Here is a 21,395-nt window from a genome sequence, read left to right as displayed (position 1 = left end):
GGCAGCGCAAGCTGAGGAATAATGAATCAGTTTGATTTTAATACGCTATTAGTGAAGTACGCGAGTATTGTAATTGTGAAGTACTACTACGAAACTAAAGTAAATAAAGAACGATTTGCTGTACTGAATATTTGAGTTATTTACTCGCTCGTTAAGAGACTTGAACGTTAACAGAAGCTGCAAAATAATCAAGAATTCTCTTGAAATTCGTAACAATATAAAAGGTCAGATCGCCACCCCAGGTTGTAACCCTATTTATAAATTATTCTATTACAATAATGAAAAAAAAATACATTTGGTTTAATACTAATGTGGCGTGTTTCGCAATTTTTGTTTGTTTTTAGTTCCATATAGGTGGCAACATCGAAATGGCATTCTTGGTCGCACCACTGGCGCAGTGTCCTTTACAAAAATTACAAAATTAGGTGCACACAAATTAAGTGTACATAAAATCATTCCCATTGCGGAAGTACTTATGTACTGTTTTTTGACTGTATCTTCCGAAGCTACCATATTGACATTTATTGATTTCAATTCCGAGTCCGCATAGCCTAGTCGAATATTTGCAACATCCATAACATAGACGTAAAAAGTATAAATGCGTACGTATGAATGTAGCTAGTAAATCTCATCGAAGTTAATCCACATTGGGTGTATAAATTCTATTTAACCTACTTACACTTACCTTGTGACAAGCGAGCAATTTCCGTTTGCTAAATCGAAATATGCGCCTGTGTTAGCAATAATTTGTACATACGAGTAAATCTGTAAATATGTATGTATGTATGTCAATACGAATTTACTGAAGGAATAAACTCCCAATATTGCTCTTCCGTGTTCAACTATGTTCTATCCCGTGTGGCCCACAGATAAGCACTTTTATTTAGGGTGTGCGGGTGTGCGCTTTACCCAGCATGCTAACCGTTCGCGAAGTGTTAATCCTAGTAAAATGACAGGCGTGGATTTACCTATTTCATGTGAATGGAATTGAGCACAAAATGCCGTTTATTTTTTTGTTATGCTGTATTTTTTTAGTATTATTTTTACACCTTTTTACCACTATTTATTTTATTGCGCTTTAGTTTTTCTTTTCGCTGCTGCGAATCGCGTTTTTTTTATCTTTTTCGATAAGCGCTTTATTCACACGCGTATTTAATATAAGCACATAACTTTTTATAGATATTTTTTAAATTATATGTATGTGTGATCTACAAATATTTAAATATACGTATTATTATTACGTTCACACGCTTTTCCATGCACTTTATTTTAGATTAAAAGTGATTGTTTCAACATTTAAAATTCATTTGATGTACCTACGTTTAACTTTTTGCTGCTGTGTTTTGTTCGTACCTCCGCAACACCTCGAAATGCACACACTCGCTGTTTTCTAGCGGCTTACAATGATTTAAGCCTTGTTAATGCGCTGCAAAAATAAAGAGAAGACAAAATGAGTGGTTAAAAAATTGTGCAACAAAGCATATTAAAGTTTTTTAGTATCACATAGACCTCTTATATGTATGAATTTATGTATGTCGGATACATACATACATTTAGCCATACGAAACATATACGAACATAGAGGTCTTTGTATTCGCTCAAAACGTGAATAAATACAATAGATGTTGTATTGAGCGGAACATATAAAATAATATGATATATTCACACGCTGATGTTTGTATGAAATTATATTAGGGGGACTAACTTGAGACTTCCCCCAATTCGATTCCATCAGTTGTGTAAAATTTCATCTCGGTGAGACAACGTGTTTAAAAAAATAGGAACAAGTAAAGGTGTCTAAGTTCATGTGTAACCGAACATTATATACTCAGCGTGAGCTTCAATTGCACATTTCATTTCAGATAAATTACTTTTCTACATAACACGTGGCACCGCCCGTTTAAAAAAAAATGTCCCCACATTTCCTCTTACAATAATATTTTTTGCTAGGTTAAAGCTTATTATTCTAGTCTACGATCCTTTTAAAAATCTTTTATTTAAAAGTGGGCGTCGTCCTTAAGCGCTCTCGTCCATTTATTCTAGAAATATTTCCTACTATAGGGAAAATCTGTGTACCCAATTTTATTACGATCCGTTAATTTTTCTTTGAGTTATGGCTCCCGGAACATAGAAAATTGCTTAGTCATAAAAGGGGCGGTGCCACGGCCATTTGTGAAAATTTGAAGTTTTTCCTAATTATTGTTATAAATTCACTTGAGAAATGAAATACCATTTACATAAAGCCCTTTTTTGCAAAGATATAAGATATATAATTTTATTCGTCCACGACTCTTTTAAAAATCTTTTATATAAAAGTGGGCGTGGTCCTAAACCGATTTCGTTAATTTTTCTTCAAAGTATTCCTTGTAGTAAAGGAAACCTCTGTGCCGAATTTTGTTGCGACAGGTTTAACGATTTTTGATTTATGATTAATAATATTTAGAAAAACTGAATTTTTTTTGGTTGAGCTCAAGGCCGGGTTTTCTTAAATAAAACAATTGGATGTGTATTTAATTTTGTTTTTATTTTTCAATATTTCGGCTTCAGTCTGAAGTCATCCTCATGACTGGAAATGAAATATAAAACATAATTATTAAAACCAAAAAAACGCATCAACAAACATTCATTACTTATATCTTAAACTACGCTTTGAAGACTAAACAAGTTCTACAATAGCTATATGTAACACGCATACGGCCTTGAGCTCAACCAAAAAAAAATTCAGTTTTTCTAAACACTAACAGGCAATAACGAGACAAATAATATTAATAATATTTGTAAAATTGATTTTATCATAAGTGAGCGGTTCCACGCCCAAATTTTTATCAAGAGTCTCAATATCAATACACACATCAAATTTCAACATTCTAGGTGTATTATTTAACAAATAATCAGGTTTTTTGTGTTTTTCAAAATGTTATATATATAAAAAGTAGGCGTGGTTATCATTCGACTTCGCTCATTTTCAATACCAATCTATGCTGGGCCCAGATAAGCTCGTGTACCAAATTTGGTGAATATATTTTAATATTTACTCAAGTTATCGTGTTAACGGGCAGACGGACGGACGGACGGACAGACAGACATGGCTCAATCAAATTTTTTTGTCGACACTGATGATTTTGATATATGCAAGTCTATATCTATCGCGATTCCTTTATACCTGTACGACCAACCGTTTTCCAATCAAAGTTAATATACTCTGTGTGCAAAGCACGCTGAGTATAAAAATTGCTTCGTAATCCATCGAACAATATATCTGAACACTTTCGTTAATACGACTATTTGTTCTATGTTCTTGAAAATGTCCTGAAGTGGTAATAAACGTGTTCCCTCTTTAAATTAGGTAGCTGATAATATACCCTTGTTTTGACTGCTTTTGCTCTTATTGCATTTTGAGGCCATTATTCTAATTTTCCAAACAAGGCAAATAAGCAGAAAATTTGGGTCTCTTTGCTTAACCCAAATTTTCTGCGCCTTGTCGTTGCAACCATGTCAGTCCAGTCTATCGGCTCTACAAGTCACTTAACAGTAATGACATATGGTGTAGCAGTATTGATGTTGACAACATTAGAAACGTGTTTAGCAATGGCGAGTACCGAAGAAGATTTAATGAACAACTGTACGAGTCCAGCGCACCAAAACTCACCGGCTAGGCTTGACAGGCCATATTGTGCGAATGCAAGATTCCTTGGTGTTACCAATTGGCCCATCGACTTCTCTCACTTCCTGTAGTGGAATTTACTTAATTATAACGATGCTATTTGTCGAGATTTTAATTAATGATTTTGCCGCTTGCTTATCGATTGTACTATTCACTAACTTCGTTTTAACGACTCGAAATAAATGGCATTTAAATTTCGTTTTTCTTTCTTTTTTTCTCTCTGTTGACATCGCAGTTATTCTTGTACCCCTTATTAGACCATCAAGTTGAGAAATAATATCATGAGCCAAGTCTGGGGTTAATTGGTACAGCTTTCGAAACTCCGTTGCATTCAAGTGGAATGGTTATCTGCTTCTCTAAGAAGGTGTCCACCGGCGATGGACTAAGTAATTCTTCATTCTGTGATAAAACGTACGCCAATTACTCAAATGCTACCTGATTTATAAAGCAACTTTTCGTGCTTGAAAGTATTAAAGTAAACTTCCTATTTTCTTTTTTAACCAAAATTGCTAAAAATATTAATTTACCAATTTACTTGCCGTTTATTAAACAACACAACTGATCGTTGATAAACAAATATCGATACAAAATGTTTACTGAATAAAGAAATCGTTATAGTTATCGATTCGCAAATAAAGCGATGGCAAATGTGGTTAAAAAAGTTAGTGAATTCCACTACTGGTCGGCTGTTCAAGATGATAAGATCTTTAAGTGGTATTCTCCGTTGTTGAATGGCGTATAAGTATTCACTGAAACTATCTAGCTTCAATGTTCCAGCAGTTACATTAAGAATTCCGACTATGTAGGTTCATGCTCCATTGTCTACAATGTTAACAAGGTGCAAATTTAATTTCCGTTTTTTCTGATATAATTTACCATAATCCTAATACTTGTAGTAGAAAAAAGAATCCTATTATTTGTAGAGAACATTCTCATATATACGACAGTTCTAATATATTTCTTCGTTGATATTAGGGTCTTAGGGAATGCTTCACTGCCGTTTCCTAGATGAAAAGATCTCACCTTCATTCGCTGGTTCATCTCTTTCTTTCTTCCTATTCACTCTTATTTTTCTTTTCCAGCTATCCCTTTCCCCTTGTCACCTATTCCAGCGTCTAATCACATCACTTTTTCTCTCCCTGAATGCACTACTGCTTTTCCAGTCTCAACCTTTCCCACTCCGTCTTATGTCCCCGTATTTTGAGTTTCCTCGCATTCTTGATCCATTCCTCACTCTTCCTTTTTTCTCGCACTCCTTCCTATTTCTGCTTTGGTAATTTGTTTATTCTTCCTCTCCATTTGAATATTATGGACTTCTTTGGTTTATGTGAGGTCCTCATAGAACGGCCAGTTCAACCTAAATCTCTTCATTTGAGCTACAACTTAATCCTCTAAAACTTTTTGAACCTTCATGATGCATAGTTTAAACAGCAAGTGTAGTGTGGAAAATTGAATAAACTCATGATATATTTGAATTTAAATTTTCGAACTGTATTTGCGAAATGAGGAAATTTTATTTTGGAACCGCGAAAATGCAATAGAAAAATAAAGAAAATGTATTTTAAAAAATTCCCAAATATATATGAGAAGGAAAAATATCTTAGAGAAAATGGCAAATGTATTTGAGAAGTGGACAAAAATATTTAAGAACAGGGAAAATGTATATCAGAAAAATATTTGGTTAATATTTTTGATCGTTTCTGAAATACAGTTTTACCCGTTTTTCAAAAATGTTTGCTCAATTCTCGAAAAATACCTTCCTGTTTCTGAGGCTTTTTGACAACTTTTTTAAAAACAAACGATATTTCTATCCCTAATGTAAATAACATTGGTCAACAACATTTTTGTACATAGGTCTTGCGTATATTTTTTTATTGCTTTTGCACCCGGAAATAAAAATATGAACATAAAAAGGTTTTTGATTTGGTTTTGTTCGAAAAAAATGAGAAAAACTAAAAACGTGAAAAGTCGTCAAAATTAGACTTAGATTTGATTTATTCTAGTATAGTAAAAATCAGTTTAAGATTTATTCTTATAAATTTAGTTTTAAAATACAGTTTAAATGTTTTAAAATGCTTTTTCCTGCTTTTCCTGCCATATTCGGTAACATTTTCTCTTATTAACGTCCAAATAAGCTTTCCGTATACTGGCCTTGGTAGCGTTTCTTAAACTCCATTATATCTTGATGGAATCGCTCCCCGTGTTCTTCTGAATAAGCTTCCATATTATCTTTGAATTTATCCAGATGTGAATGTAACATGTGTATCTTTAGCGACATTCTACATCCGATGGCGGAAAATTTCGTAATCATGCCAGTTATCAGCTCATATAATTTTCATCCAAGAACGCCATGAACTACTGCCTTAAAACTGTTCCACACTAGTTTCTCCTCATTGCTAAGTAGGTTCGGGAAAATATCGCAGTTCATAATTTTTTTTATTTGAGGGCCGACTCCAGCTTTAATTTTCGCCTCTGACAGCTTTGGATAAAAAGTCTGCAAATATTTGAAAGCTTTAGGCTCAATATTAAGAACCTTCACAAATTATTTAATAAGGCCCAATTTAATATGCAATGGCAGCATCAATATATTTTTAGGATCGACAATTGCTTCATGTGTAATATTGAATCTTCCCACTCCATACTCAGTACGTTCAGGTCAATGTTTTTGGCGATAGTGGGCGGCATCATTTCTGCTATCCCATAGGCAACGATAACAGGAGTTCTTGGTATATCCACCTTGCATTCCAGTAAAAAAACAAGCCATCTTAAGTCTCCAATAACTTCCCACTTGTATTCCGTATATTTGATTGCAGTTAATAGCATTTTAATACTGTCATAATTTTCTGTGAGATGTATGGAATGTGCCAGTGCAATAGATGGAAATTTGTTCCCATTGTGTAGTAGAACTGCTTTTAGACTTTTTGTTGAGCTGTCGATAAAGAGGCGCCATTCATTTGTACTACAAGGAATACCAATTGCTTCAAATAAACCTTTCACGTAATAACAAAAACAGAGTCCATCTTCCTTAGTGTAGAAACAAGAAAATTCTTCATGACGCTTTCTTTGCCGAGATATTCGAACATCAGAAGTAAATAAATTTCGTTGTTTAAGCCGCGATGCTAATAACTCTGCCTTGTCTTTTGATAGATTTAAGTCTCTTATTAAGTCATTGAGATCTTCAGAGTTGATGAGATGTGGTATTCCTGGTTCAAATTGAGGTACAAATTCGGAGTGTATGGATGAACTTGGTGTTTGAAAGCTGCCTTAAGGAATAGTTGCTTTTCCAACACAGGTGGATCAGGTACAGGATTTTGTTCCGAATGTGGTACTGGAGCGGATGTGAATGGTAGTTCCGGATATATTGTTTTCCTTAAACGTTTCCCTTGCAGTGGTTTCACTACACAAAAAAACAATCAGTGTCATGATTACTCGGTTCCCTCCAAATCCTCTGCACTGCGAACTTCATGACTCTTTTCTCACCCTGGTACCAAACTATAATAAAACGTAAAGCATTTCATAACAATTTCAATTATTATGCAATTATATATACGTATATATGTATATGAAACAGTTAGTACAACAAAAAATAGAAAATAAACTTACGCTCCAGAATGCTTCTGCAAGAGTTACATGAAACATGTGGAGCCCATTTTTTGTCCTGGTTTTTAACAGGTAGACCGAAGTAGGCTAGGTATGTCTCGCAAGTCCTTGTGTTTTTAGTTAAATCAAACTTTTTTTGTATTCTTTTAATACATTCGCCACATATATAGCAAAACGAATTAGCCGCTCGTTTACAACTTCTCGAAAACATCATTTCTCTGTGATATGCAAAAACATAGTGTCGCCCACAACGAGTGACCCAAGTAACTACAGCTTCTTAAAAAAAATTTTACTTACAAAAACGCTATCAGGTAGCTGGCATGCTCTATTGCTAGGCCTGCCAATCCGTCAGAAAAAGTTTCGATGAGTTGCTTAATATGTACTTAACGAATTGCCAAATCTCCCTAAAATAATGTGTATCTGGGACCTTTTATCTCTTTTTACTGTTTCTCAGTAACATTTTTTTGGTTTTTTTTTTAAGATGAGTATGTTGTGCTTTAAGTAGATCTTTTTTCGATGCATCGCTGCATCAGGTAGCTACCCGCCGCCCTCTATCGACCGAAATAGCGTGAAAGGACCTACATTAGCCTGGTGCAAAAATGCAAAATTTTCAAATCGCTATAACTTCTACAAAAACAAATATTTTTGATTCGTAAATGCATTTTTTTTTATAGAATTGAACATAGAATCCGAATATATAGGGCAAAACCCATGTACAAAAAAAAATTTTTTTTGGTGACCTGTGTAATGCATATGTTTTCATAGTTGTATTAAATTACCACTTTTTAGGCCCTTTCGCCACAACATTACATTTAATACTTTAATTTAGATAATGTCACTGCTTTTAGCAACATTTTACTAATTCCTTTTTTAATTCTGAGCTTTTTTTGTTCGTTTCACTGACTGATTTGCAACTGAAACCATTGAAAGTCGCTAAATTCTTTACAACGCATACAATTGTTAAAATAAATGCATACATATGTGCTTTATGTACGTATATATGAAAACAATTAAATTGCCGCATTTTCAGAGTCAATGTCTGGTTCGGGATTATTCCAAGTTCGCGTAAAAGACCAAGACCCATTTAATTAATTCTCAAAAACCTTTTTTAAATCTATGTTAAAATTCAAATTTTACTTAAAGTAGGACAAACTTTTACCTTAGTGGTTTAAGAATAGCTGGAAATAACACACACAATTTTCGTTTATTGCTTTAATAGTTGTACGGTGCGGTGCACATCCCTTGGAATAAAAATCGTCTTTTCCCATGATTAACTTTGTAATTTTTGTCAATAGTCATTTTATACCCAGCTGTACATTTATACATGGTATTATCACTTTTTTTGAATAACGGTTGGTTGTACAGGTATAAAGGAATCGACGTAGATATAGACAAGCCAGTATCGAAAAAAAATTTGATCAAGCCATGTGCGTCCGTCTATCTGCCTGTCCTTCCGTTACCACGATAACTTCGGCAAATATTGAGATATCTTCACCAAGTTTGGTATAGGGGCTTATCTGGACACAGAATAGATTGGTGTTAAATGAGCGACTTTCCCACTTTTGCGACATAGAAAATTCGAAAAATGGAAAATTGAGATAATTCAAAAACTAATACCTTTAAACTAATAAAATTGGATTGGTTTTATGACGCAAACTTAAATTCCAAAAAAATTTAGAACATGGGTGTTACATCATCCACATTTAAAAGCAGAAATTTTGGAAGTTTAATTAGCCGTAAATCAAAAGCCCTTAAAGATATTACATTGAAATTTCGTAGAGACACTATCCCTACCAAATTATACTATAAAGACTGAGCGAAGATGATCAAAATCAGTTAAAAACCACGCCCCTTTTTCATAAATGTCTAACCTTAACAAGGTTTGCAATAACTCTATGGTATTTAACTACATTTGACTTATATTCCACCTCAGTAAAGGTACGGTTGAGCTAAGAACAAAACTTAAAAAAATTTTGAAAACGGGCGTGGGCGGGTCACTCTTGTTACTCTTTCTTTCTAATGCCATATGTCAAACAAAAATTTCCGAATCCGAACGAGATTTGGCATAAACATTTTTTTCATAGCACAACTGTTTGCTCTGAAAATTTGCGAAATCGGTTTCACCCGAACTAAGACTTTCTTACTTGCTAAAAGTACATTAAAAATTTCAGAATAAAGTTATTGACGCTTTTTTATTCTCTTTACGTTCCACAAACTCTGTGTGGCAACGTCATGCATAAACACATCAACAAAGTAAAGCACTGGGAAAGCCTTAGGTTATTTCGTCTCAAGAGATATTCTTTTCGTCTTCCTCTTCCTCGAAAGTCTAATTCCACTGTGCAACAATTTGTGAGTCATTTAATGGGGCGTAATGATTCCAGTTCTAGATCAAAGACCTAGACCTACAAAGTAAATTACAAGTTCCTCGTATTTTTTATTATCATACTTATTTTAGAGAAATTTTACATTTTCACACACATCGTAATTATGACTGCAGTGCAATAATAATAAAAAGCCATTTGAAACGCTTTTTTTTAACTTTTACTTAACTTGAGAGTATACGCTTGCGAGAAAGCTTAGACTTAAATTAAATTGAAAATTAACATTTCCATAAACTTTGCAGCATTTGGCTATCTTTTTCGTTTTATTGGAAATATACCAAAACTTCATTAAGTCGTTTGTTAATTGCATTACGTATAAAATTTTGTTAGTGTAATTTTTTGCCGCCTTGCATTCAACACACATTGACTGTTGTTATTATTGCTGCAACTGTCACGGCTACTGTTGTCGTATTGTAATATGATATCCAGTTAACGGCAGGGTGCACTAAATAAGCAGCAAACAAAACAGCAACATTAACCCCAATCGGGATTGGAGTGGCTCAACGCCAACATATAAACAAGTTATGAAATCTATCATGTAGTTGGTTACCACAAAGGAGGAAGCTTCAACGCACTTGTACTTTTGTATGTAAACGAAATGGTTTGGCTTTGGGGGTGGCCAGGTGCCATTGTGCGGAGAATTTCGAAGCATAAGAAAAAGAAAATGATGCAATATTAATTTAAAAGTGCATGCTCAAATTACCCTCTTCATCTCAAATATTAGTGAAAGTTATAAAAAAGTTATTTCGCCCACCTAGATCAAAGCAGTGATCAATTAAAAAATCACAATGTTCAGGAAATGAGTCAATACAATTACTAGTTTCTTACGAAGCACTCTTTGTGCAATATTTAAAAGAGTGTACAGATCGTTGGGTATAGATTTCGAGGAACCCGGTTGTTCGCATAACTTGAAAATTTCAGATTTTTTATTAAACTCAAATTACTACTAATCGATGACTTTAAAATCAGGGTGGGCTAAACAGAAGTATTTAACTGACAATCTGGATATTCACCCTCCACCAGGTAACATCTCAAGTAGCTTTTATATAATAGGATAAGAACATATGCCTCTGCGCGGCGAAGTATGGGCGCACGGGATCGCAAAGATAGTTTGTGTCAAATGAAAGCGTAATCTTCGACGTAATGATGAAACTGTAAACTTGGCTATGAAAGGATTCATCAGAGTCCGGAAAAATAACAGGTACGAATGGTAACGTCAACCTCCTGAGAAGGACTGTATTCAAGTTTGAATACAACCGGTTAAGAGTCCCAGCGTGTTAATGGCCTTAGAAATTTTGCAACGGTAAAGCATGCAGGTATGCCTGTGAATGGGCCCCGTAGGAAAGTCAGTAAAAGTTTCTGATTCAGAAGATCGTAACTAGATTTCCTCTAGTTCAAAAATCGACACACACTTCATATTTATCATATATTTGATAGATAAAAACGGCTACTAGTTTTAAGGAACTTCGACTATGAGTGACTACACCTACTTTGAAATCCAAAAATAAAAAAATGGCTACGGAACTAGTAAAAAGTAGACTGTAAAAACTTAGAAAATTCGAAAAATAAGATTTTTGTAATATCTGGATCCTTGCGCCACCTGGCGCGATTTTTTTTCATATGTTGCTTTCTATTCGTGCATGTAATATGTGTTCCAAATATGAGCCAAATCGCACCACAAATACGATTTTTTTGAATATCTCAATCCTTGCGCCATCTGGCGCCGATTTTTTTTCATACGTCGCTTTCTATTCATGTATGTGTTACGTGTTCCAAATATGAACCAAATTGGACCATAAATACGATTTTTTGAAATATTTAGATCCATGCGCCACCTACCGAAGTTTTTTTCAAGCTTGTAGCTTATGGGGAAGTTGCTTAAATTTCGATTACAACTTCTGTTCGCTACACAGAGTCAAGCTAAATAAAACCGTTAAAAAAACACGGCTACTATTTATTATATTCTATTAGATAAATGAGTGATAATCTTAAATTATCTTCTTACTTCAAACTTTCCACTAATATGTTATATTTTTAAGTTCAGATGAGACGAAATTAATTTTATAACTTTATGTTGTTATGCTGGCTCGAGGTCAGGGTTTTACAATAAAACTAAATAGTTGTTTTTTTGGATACCAATATATTTCGGTTACTCTACGGTAACCACCTTCAGGGTTGAAACTAATAATAAACATAAAAACCAATTAACAAAACAATTCAAACATAAAAACTGATCCTACAAGTACATACATTTTATTTCACGTCCTCCCTGTGTGACGTGGAGTTTTATACTGATTACTCGTTAACAGGTGCTTGTTTTCTTTTTTTCATAACGCGCCTAAAGGAGTATAACTGTAAAAACAGACGGTAGTATCAACACACACAAATGACCAATATCTTTTAAAAACCAAAGCTGAAACTCTTCAGGACTCTGCAAACCTAGTCGAAGGACAACTTGCGAGCAATTAGATATTTAAATGTAAATTAAGAGTAAACTAGACAACTTTTACTTTGTTGCAATATTGCTGTTGTACAGTGTTATTATTTTCTAAATGTCCCAATTAAAATTTGTGTTGCAAACGGGTAAGAAAGTCATTGTACATCAATATTTATTCCTCAAATAATGCCAATTATAAATTTTTTTGTTCTCTGTCCGAAACTCGAGAAAGGAATTTCATCCCGAAAAGTCCAATTTACTTAATATTCTGTGCTCCATGACATCGCAATTTCACCAACCAATGGTTGTAGGCCAATTCTATAGCTTTTACCGCACAATTACCACTTAATTGATTTCCTTTGAGCAACGTGTATTCGAAGAGAATTGTTGATGGAAACCAATACCACAAAAACCTCTATATAAAGTTACCAACTCCAACAGCTCACGAACTCGTAAATAGCAACTTTTTGAACGAAGTGTTGTTGTGCTCGTACGCGAAAAAACTCAATTAAAACAAGTAAGGACTTCATACCTTTCATGAATGGGGCTGAACAATAATCTTATCCCGTTTGTAATCTCCAAATATTCGGATGTATAAGATAAGAAATATATAGTGAACAGATGTACATACCTAAACGATTTTTAAGATAAATATAAAATAAAAAATGGCAAAAATATATACAATATACATATAGCTCCGATCAAAGTGATTTTTTCAGGAAATCTTCTATGATATATTAGAATAAATATCACCAATTTTAACGTTTTTATATTGGAAATTAAGGGAGAAATTGCTAAGAATCTTTCTATCTGAACGATCGGTTGTATGGGATTTATATTATATATAGCTCCGATCGAAGTGATTTTTTCATGAAATCTTCTATGATATTGTCACGGATATTAGCATCACTAAGCTATACCATCACTAAGGCGATGCTAAGCGGTATTTACGTCAATAATCAAATCATGTATACACATATATAAGGCAGCCGAGAGATGTCACACACTGATGCATTTACTATACGCCTATGTGTGTGCGAGAGACTGTAAACTACAAACTCACATACATCTGAGAGACGCTGAAAAGTAGAAAATTGTAAACAAGTAGAAACTATATGAGAACTATAATAAGCTCTGGAAATAGAAGAGCCTAGATATATGCAGCGTAAACTATAAAAGCGGCGCAAGCGAGTAAAAAGTAATTCAGTTTGAGTTGAGCTATCAATCAGTTTGATTAAGCACGCGATCTGGCGGCCAATAATAGAGTTTCATTTGAGTTATCAATCAGTTTGGTTATTAAGCCAGCGAGTAGCAAAGTATAAGTGTTATTGTGAAGTACTTTAATAAAGGCCATTTTTCCATTATTCAATATTGGAGTTATTTATTCAACAGTTTAGTGATTAGAACTTAGCAGAGGATTGCAAATAAGAGGATTTGCAAGTAAATTCGTTACAATATATTAGAATAAATATCACCAAGTTTAACGTTTTTATATTGGAAATTAAGGGTGAAATTCCTAAAAATCATTCTATCTGAACGATCGGTTGTATGGGATATATATTATATATAGCTCCGATCAAAGTGATTTTTTCAGGATATCTTTTATGATATATTAGAATATATATCACCGAGTTTCACGTTTATACTTCCTAAATTGCGGCAGGAATGGCCAAAATCGTCTTATCTGAACGATCGGTTGTATGGGAGATATATGTTATAGTGGTCCGATCCTGCCGGATCCGACAAATGTCTAATATAATACAAAAATACATCCTTGTGCCAAATTTCATTGAGAAGTCTCAAAATTTGAGGGACTAGTTTGCGTTCAAACAGACAGACGGACGGACAGACGGACATGGCTATATCAACTCAGTTCTTTGCCCTGATCAATTCGGTATACTTAATGGTGAATCTATCTTCTATATTTCTCAACGTTACAAACATCGGACCAAAGTTAATATACCATTTCATTTTCATGAAAGATATAAAAAGACGTGCATGAAAATGAAAGTGCGGACGAAAGTGTAAAATAAAGCAAATAAACGCACGACAAGGAGCCATACCTCCTCTCAGAAAACAAGAGACCTGAACTAAAATAAAATGAAGTTACAAAAATGTATCTCGAAAACCAAAAAAGTGGAATTTAAAAGCTACAGTTAAATTTGTTACACGTATTTCCAACAACAACAAGCCAAACAAAAGTTGTATAGAATGTAAAATGCATGAGAATATATGACGGTAAATAAAAACGAATAAATCCAACTAAACAAAAACAGCAACAAATACAAATATGTAAAACCGCAACAACTGTAGTGGCATAGCAGAGTAACTGCAAAACTGCAAGGAAAGTCATTCGCAAGTGGAGTTGGCAGCAGAGTTTAGATGTGAATCGATGGAACGTGATCCCAGACAACAAAATACAACGAGAGCATTTAGCTAGCATTCAGGTGATATTGTCTATTATATTTATACACACAGCTATTTCTATACGTGGGTAGGGACATGAGTTTTGTGATCCAACAAGCAATAAAAGCTTGAGTTGATTTCGACAAAATTGAGCTATTACTTGGCAATAGGATTGGTTAAAGCTCTCGGTGCTGCCATTGAGCAAAATAAAGCTGACGTTCTGGAAACTCTTTACGATCAGGTAGATCGAGACTCGTGGAGACAAGGATATAAAGTAGAAGAGGTTTTGTCTGCCAATCCAACTGATGACGAGGACAAGACAAGAAACGTTGTGGATGTTATGTTTCCCACCCCTCCACCCGGGAGGATAGGCGCGTAATCCAAGAAGATCGGAACATGGAACAATTCAAGGAAGAAGAGCTTAAAACTTCCCTGCCTACAATGCAACATAGGAAAGCCCCACGGAGGCAACATTCCCCACTAAATGGAAGAAAACCCAGCTAGCTCCAATTCAAAAAGAAAAAGGAGACTCCAACGTCTTAATCTTATCTTAATGTTAGATACTGCAAGCAACTTGATGGAGATTCCTGTTAATCCTCGTCACAAGAGAGCACTAGAAGACGGGGGAGGACTGTCTCGCCAACAGCATATTTTCCAGAGAAGGCACTGTAGATGTTATAGTTAGAAGTGATAGACGCCGTCAAGAAGCCCGAGACACCCTGCCACAGAGCAAGACCTATAGGCTTGCTTGTCACGCTGGATGTGAAAAACACTTTAACTCATGGTTCCGAAATATTTGCTAGAAATCTTAGGGGACTACCTGTGTCTAATGTACGAAGCCACCCTTGTTCAAATAATAAGTAATGCTGTGTTAAACTAAACCAGGCAATGCGTCCTGTAAATATCAGGCGATGAGTCTATATAGTAAGCTTGCCTTCTCGGAGCACATTTGAGCGCCTTAAAATACAGCAGCTATGTTGGCTAGGTCATGTTATGCGAATGAAAGATGATGGTCCGGTTAAGAAAGTATGGGAACCCGCCTGTGGAAGCAAAAGAAGAGGACCGCCCCCACTTTGCTGGAAAGCCCAGGTGGAAAACGATATAAATTCCCTTGTGACCAATTGGCGCCAGTAAACTCAACGAAGAAGCGACTGTTGGTTGGCAATAACCGTTTGAACGGTTATGCGCCAATTAAGTAAGTAAGTATATTAACGGCGAATACAGGCAATACAAAGCCATCTTGGAACAGCCTTGGATTCCAACTCTTATAGGGCGCAGAAATGAAACACCGCAAGCACCGAAATTCCGTTATCTCGGTCCAATTTAGAGGGGTGCTCAAATACCCTGGGCTTTCTCGGAATAAACTGTAGCAGAGAATGAATTCGTAACCCATTAGCATGAGAGAAGCCAATGGAGATCAGGTAGTGTCAAGTAATGTGAATCGCGCGCGAATGTGATATTAGGTTTTAGTGGGTAGGGGATGGAGAAATAGAATTTCGCAATGAGTTTAACAATATCCCGGTCAGTACATAAAGCATTTCCTCCTTTCCCTGAAGCTCAAACAAAAAAATCTCTTTAATTAGATGTATGACCGCGAAAATTTTGTATTGCCATTTTATGCGAATGTATAAGGGCGCCCGGCCCAGAGAGTTTCTTATCGACACCCGACGTTGGTATTCGAGAAGGAGAACCTTCGACTTTGTTGGAAAGAGGACATGGTGAATGATATTGCGTCAATTGGCGATTCTATTACCATAAAACTTAGTTCATTGGTGACAGCCCTCGTGTAATAGAAGCGGCATAGATAGGTACTCTTGCTTCTAGTATTAGCATACTTAATGGTTGCAAGCCATTACGCTAAAGTAAAGTACACTCCAAAAGCAAACCAAAGAATAGAAATAAAGAAAATTTCGTTCCGCAAAAGCAAACAAAATCAGCAACAATAATAATAAAAACAGCTCTCTTTATAGTTGTGAAACAACTTATTTCTCAATAAATACAAAGACAAATTCAAAAGTAAAGCAACAACTTTTTGCCACGACCAAGCACTCGTGGTTCTGCACTGCATTTCAACTTAACTTCAGAGTATAAATATAAAGAGAAGTAGGTAGATATAATAATCTCGTATCTGCTGGCGAGGACAATGGACGATGTTTTTGAAATACTCTAATATTAATCTGTTGAAGAATATTGGTTTAAAATTAATAAAGCCAAAAGCGCCTTCTCTGCCTCTCTTATTAAATTTGAGATCCGTGGTCCATTTCACAAAACAGTCTTTTTTATATGTTAGCAAACTTCTTCTGAAAAAAATTGTCGGAACAAAGTCACTTGTATAATAAGACTTGTATTTTTATGAAACGGGCCCTAGGATGGAAGCAAGTATACCCTTCCAAATATTTATTTGGACCAAAAATGTAGAACTATTACAAACTAGCATTTCAGGCTACGATGTCTTTACGAAAATTCGTATGCCCACATTTGAAAAGTGGTCTACTTGTTTTATATCGCCTCTCCTCTTCTATTCCATTGCTCCTTTCTGTTTTTGTGTTTCTACTTTTTCTTCCATCTCTATATCGTTTCGTTAGTATTTGTGCATTCTCAATTGATTTTTCGGTTTGCATTACAAAATATTCACAATTATCTATTTAAATTTTAACTAGCTATCTCACACTGATGAAAGTGAAAATGTCGAAATGAAGCTATCTCCCTTCATTCCGGTGGTGTGGATAGACATCTAGCTTCAACAGCTTCTCAGCGAAAATGCATCTACCTAACCGATGCCGTTTTAAGCCGGTAAAAAAGTACATGACCAGCACTACGTCACTAGTTGCCAGAGAAACTCGGCCTAAGTCTTATAGTATCGCAATAAGTACAAATAACCAATAGCTTGCTGAAAGTTACTCTTTTGCAAATCATTACTGAGAAATTATAAAAAAACTTAATCTAAGAAATAGATTTTTTAAATACAACAAATTAAATCAACGGATCAATTTACATTAAAACATTTATCTTGCTTGCTAATGTTAAAACAATTTTGCAATATCTGGATAATCTTGTTCTGAAGAAGTTCCTAAACCATTATTAATACAAGAGAGACTGCTTCGTATTTTCTGAGTTAGTTCACTGCTCTAGCTAGACCACGTCTTAGATCAATTTTAAGCCACGTCTTCGACGTTCATTGGAAAAGGGGACTCGAAATAATTTTGATTTGGCTGGGTGTAGCAAATGACCGATCTAAAATCACTAGGTATAAACAAAACTTTTGAAGGACCTGGTCGCAGCCAATATATCTCCCTACATACCAGATATCTTCTGCATTCATAAGAAACACAAGTAGAGCAAATTTAGCTAGATATTCCCTTGAAAGTTTATATTCAAAATGGCATACACAACGTAAAAGTTATCTGTTCTAGTATCGCTGTCGGTCGAAAAGTCGACCAATATAATTTTCTAGATCAGGAATATAAAATTAATGCTTGCACGGATATTTTTTTTTGTGAAGAATTTCTACTTTCTCAGATCGTCCGCGAATCGAGAATCTTTTCTTTCTTTTTAATATATCACATACCATGTCCTCCATGTGTGCAAAATTTAGGTATACAGTTGCGAACACGAAAATGGCAGTGACAAGTTTTAACAAATTTCGTCAAATAAAATTATTGCTTTTTTTATTTTCAATAATTTAAGAAAAAAAAATTCCATGAGTCTTGCAAAAAAAATTAACAATGCAGAGCAATCTCAAAATCGTTTTCGAAAAATTCAAGAAAATATTACGAAATTTTGTAACTTTTTATTCGGAGTTTTATGAATTTTTTTTTAAGTAAGCAGTTTAATAACCCAATCAATTTTAGTCTAACAAAGTACGAGTTGTAGGACTCTGATTGATTTTCTGCCATACACTAAATAATAAAGCCTGCGCTCTTCGTGTGGAAGAAAATATAAGACACCCTTCGAAAAAAAAATTTAAAAATAAATACGAGTTTCGAGACACCTATAACTTGTAGACTGTTTGACAAAAATTGATTGGTGTATAAATCAGCATGCTCAAACAAATTTGGAAAACTCTAAACGGGCAATCCCCGTTTTACATTACAACCAATTATCTTACGTAAGTAAGTTGTTGTCGCTCCTACCCAAAATTAAAAAAAAGTTTGACTGACGAATTTTTTTATAAATTGAAACTGCTATTTTCGTACTCGCAGCTGTAGTTACACATTAGGCCGTTTCAGAAAAATGTTGTTTTTCCTCAAATGGACAAAACAGCTTCATGTGTGGTTAAAAGGGTGCTGTTAAAGTATAAGCTCTTAACATAAACAACGGGTTCATTTAACATTTAAAACTTAGAGTAGCCGCTTTCATTTTCTTTCGTTTTTTCTGTGAAGTCAATTTCTCAGCTGAGACAATCAACTTTTTTGCAAAAAAATTTAGCAATCACTATAAGAACCAATACCCACAGTACGCCCACTCCGCCCAACATGTACTCCTTCGTTTAACGTTACCAACTCATCCTTTTAAAAGTTAAGTAACTCTGACACAAGCTGCCTTTTAAAGTTGCATTGCTTGCTTGCTTCATGCCAGGCAATTGGTAGTAGCGCGATTACCTGAATAGCTAAAAAGCTGAGAAACGAGTAACGAAGTAAAGTAGATACAATAAAACAGAGTAAATATACGTACAAAAAATATGCAACCAACGCTAAACACCCGCACTAATTCTTAACTGTGCATTTGCAGCCAAGCTCAGTAAAGCAAAATGTAAATAATATTAAGTATAAATATCATCAACTCCGCCAAAGGATTAACCCCAGCATTTAGGTTTAGCTTTCCATTGTAACAGAATATTTTAACGTAAAAATTGCAATTTTCTTTTTCATTTGAAACACTGCATATATAAATATAAAAGCTTTCAAAATACCTGAAGCAAAAATGTGCTTAAACATATATACATACATATTTATAAAGGATTCGCGTATTTAAGTTGTTAAAAAAATATTGTCAATTTCTGCTTTAACAGGAGTCAGATAACAATATTTGCACAGCTAAGTAACACAAAAAAAAAAAAAAGAGAACAAAATATAAGTAAATAAAAAACTTTTAGAGCTTCGCAGTTTTCCTTCCTTTATTTAAACCTCATTTATTGACCAATTGGAATGTACACTCATTGCATTACCAACCGACCAACTGAATTGCATTTAATTACCAGTTTCATTTTACGCTACAATTAACATACAAATGCATTTACCTACCCAACGAAGTGCACATTTTTATATAAAACTTATTTACATACGAACACGCGTTTTTATGGACCGATAAATATAGGCTCGACCAAAGCTCGAGGCACTGCTTAATTTTAATATAATAATTAATTTTTTTCCCTGTCATAATTTTCTGATAATTATGCCGTCTATCGCCAAGGAAAACATCCGATAGATGGTGTATTACTCTAGATACTTAGAATCTTCGTGGGAAGTTGGGAAATGGTATCCTGAGATTATTTTTTTAGTAACTTGAATGAAACACGCAACATAAAAAATTGCGCAAAGTAGCGCAAATTGTTAGACCTAAGCGGTTGAAAATTTTGGTTTAAATCTTAAACTTGTTGGTCTACATATGTATATGACCAAACTTTTTTGGTTTTAAATGCACGCCTTGCAAAGTTTTAAATGGTTTAATTTTAAGGCCAGAACATTTCCCTTTTTAAACCAAGAAAAATCTAATATTACAAATTTTTGTTTAGGATTCAAAGCTTAATTGTTTTGATGTGAAACCAAAAAATGTTGGAACTAAAACATTTCTGTTTGTTTTTTAAACCTTTCAGTTTTATATGAAACTTTCAAACACTACAATTAAAACATTGCAGTTTATGTTTTGGACCAAAATTGGTCCATATTTTAAACCACAGAATCTGCAGGTAAAACTCTTCAGATTGAATTTATGTGTACAAAAAAATATTTTGATTTATGTTAAAAAAATTGTTTATTTAAATATCTTTAGATTCACAAATGTCTTATTGGAGGAAATATTTTAATTAAAATTATTAGTTATTTCCTCAAGCTAAGTTCTTTTGATAAAACACCATAATACTAATATCAAAGGTACTTAGCTCTCTGCTGATTTTCAAGCTTTTATATCCTTGTATTTTTATATGAGTGTGTTCATCTGCAACTACCAGCAGGAAAGAAGTACAGCCACTAATTACAAAATAAAGTTTGCAGTTATTTCCTTTAGAATCTTGCTGCCACGCGCTGTGCGAAAAACTCTTTCTTCAGTTTGAGTTTCTTAGGCATCTGCCGCAGAAATGCAGATGTTATTGGACGTTTATTTAAGAGCACAGCATTATTCTACATACCAGTTTTTTCAAGATATAATTTTATATTTAAGATACTTTAGTTTCAAATATTTTAAAGATTTTAGTTTCAAAAATTAATATCTCTTAATTTTTCGCGAAATTTGTATTGTTGAAAATTTTACGAGTTCCTTATTACTCTCCAACTTCTGTTATATTTCGAATACCTGAACTATCAAATAAAAAAGTCCAAATATTCAGTACAGTGAAATGTGCTTTATTGACAACACAGCTTTGGTAGTGGTACTTCACAAACAAACTATTCGCGTACTTTACTTATAGCGTGTTGAAATCACACTGACAGATTATTCATCATCTTGCGCTGCTTTTATACTCTCTGTTTCCTTGTTCGCATATTTCTCCAAGGGTCTACACTTTTCACGAACAGCCTTCTCGAACAGCTGCTTATATATATCTCATTTTTATACTCATATTCACGTTTGTCTTTTTGTTATATCCGTGTATTTAGCTGTTGTTTTTATGTATGTGCCATAACGTCGGAGCTCTTATGCGCTCTCACTGTTGCCTTTTATGCATATGTGTGTAAACGGCTGTGTAAAATGC

The 21,395-nt window shown here is 34.3% G+C and overlaps 1 protein-coding gene across 14 annotated transcripts in view; it reads right to left on the bottom strand.

Moving 5' to 3' along the window:
- Positions 1–21,395, bottom strand: part of gogo (golden goal) — a 595,526-nt gene that overhangs the window by 472,617 nt on the left and 101,514 nt on the right. For 12 of the 14 annotated variants that reach the window (XM_067791434.1, XM_067791433.1, XM_067791431.1 and 9 more), the window contains one exon: positions 686–1,426. The gene's annotated coding sequence lies outside the window, so the exon portion shown is untranslated. The remainder of the gene's footprint in view (positions 1–685; positions 1,427–21,395) is intronic. The other 2 variants (XM_067791437.1, XM_067791436.1) reach the window with 1 other exon arrangement.

Source organism: Eurosta solidaginis, chromosome 5 (genome assembly GCF_040869045.1).
Source record: "Eurosta solidaginis isolate ZX-2024a chromosome 5, ASM4086904v1, whole genome shotgun sequence".
Lineage (NCBI taxonomy): Eukaryota > Metazoa > Arthropoda > Insecta > Diptera > Tephritidae > Eurosta > Eurosta solidaginis.
This window is presented reverse-complemented; position numbering and strand designations above follow the sequence as displayed.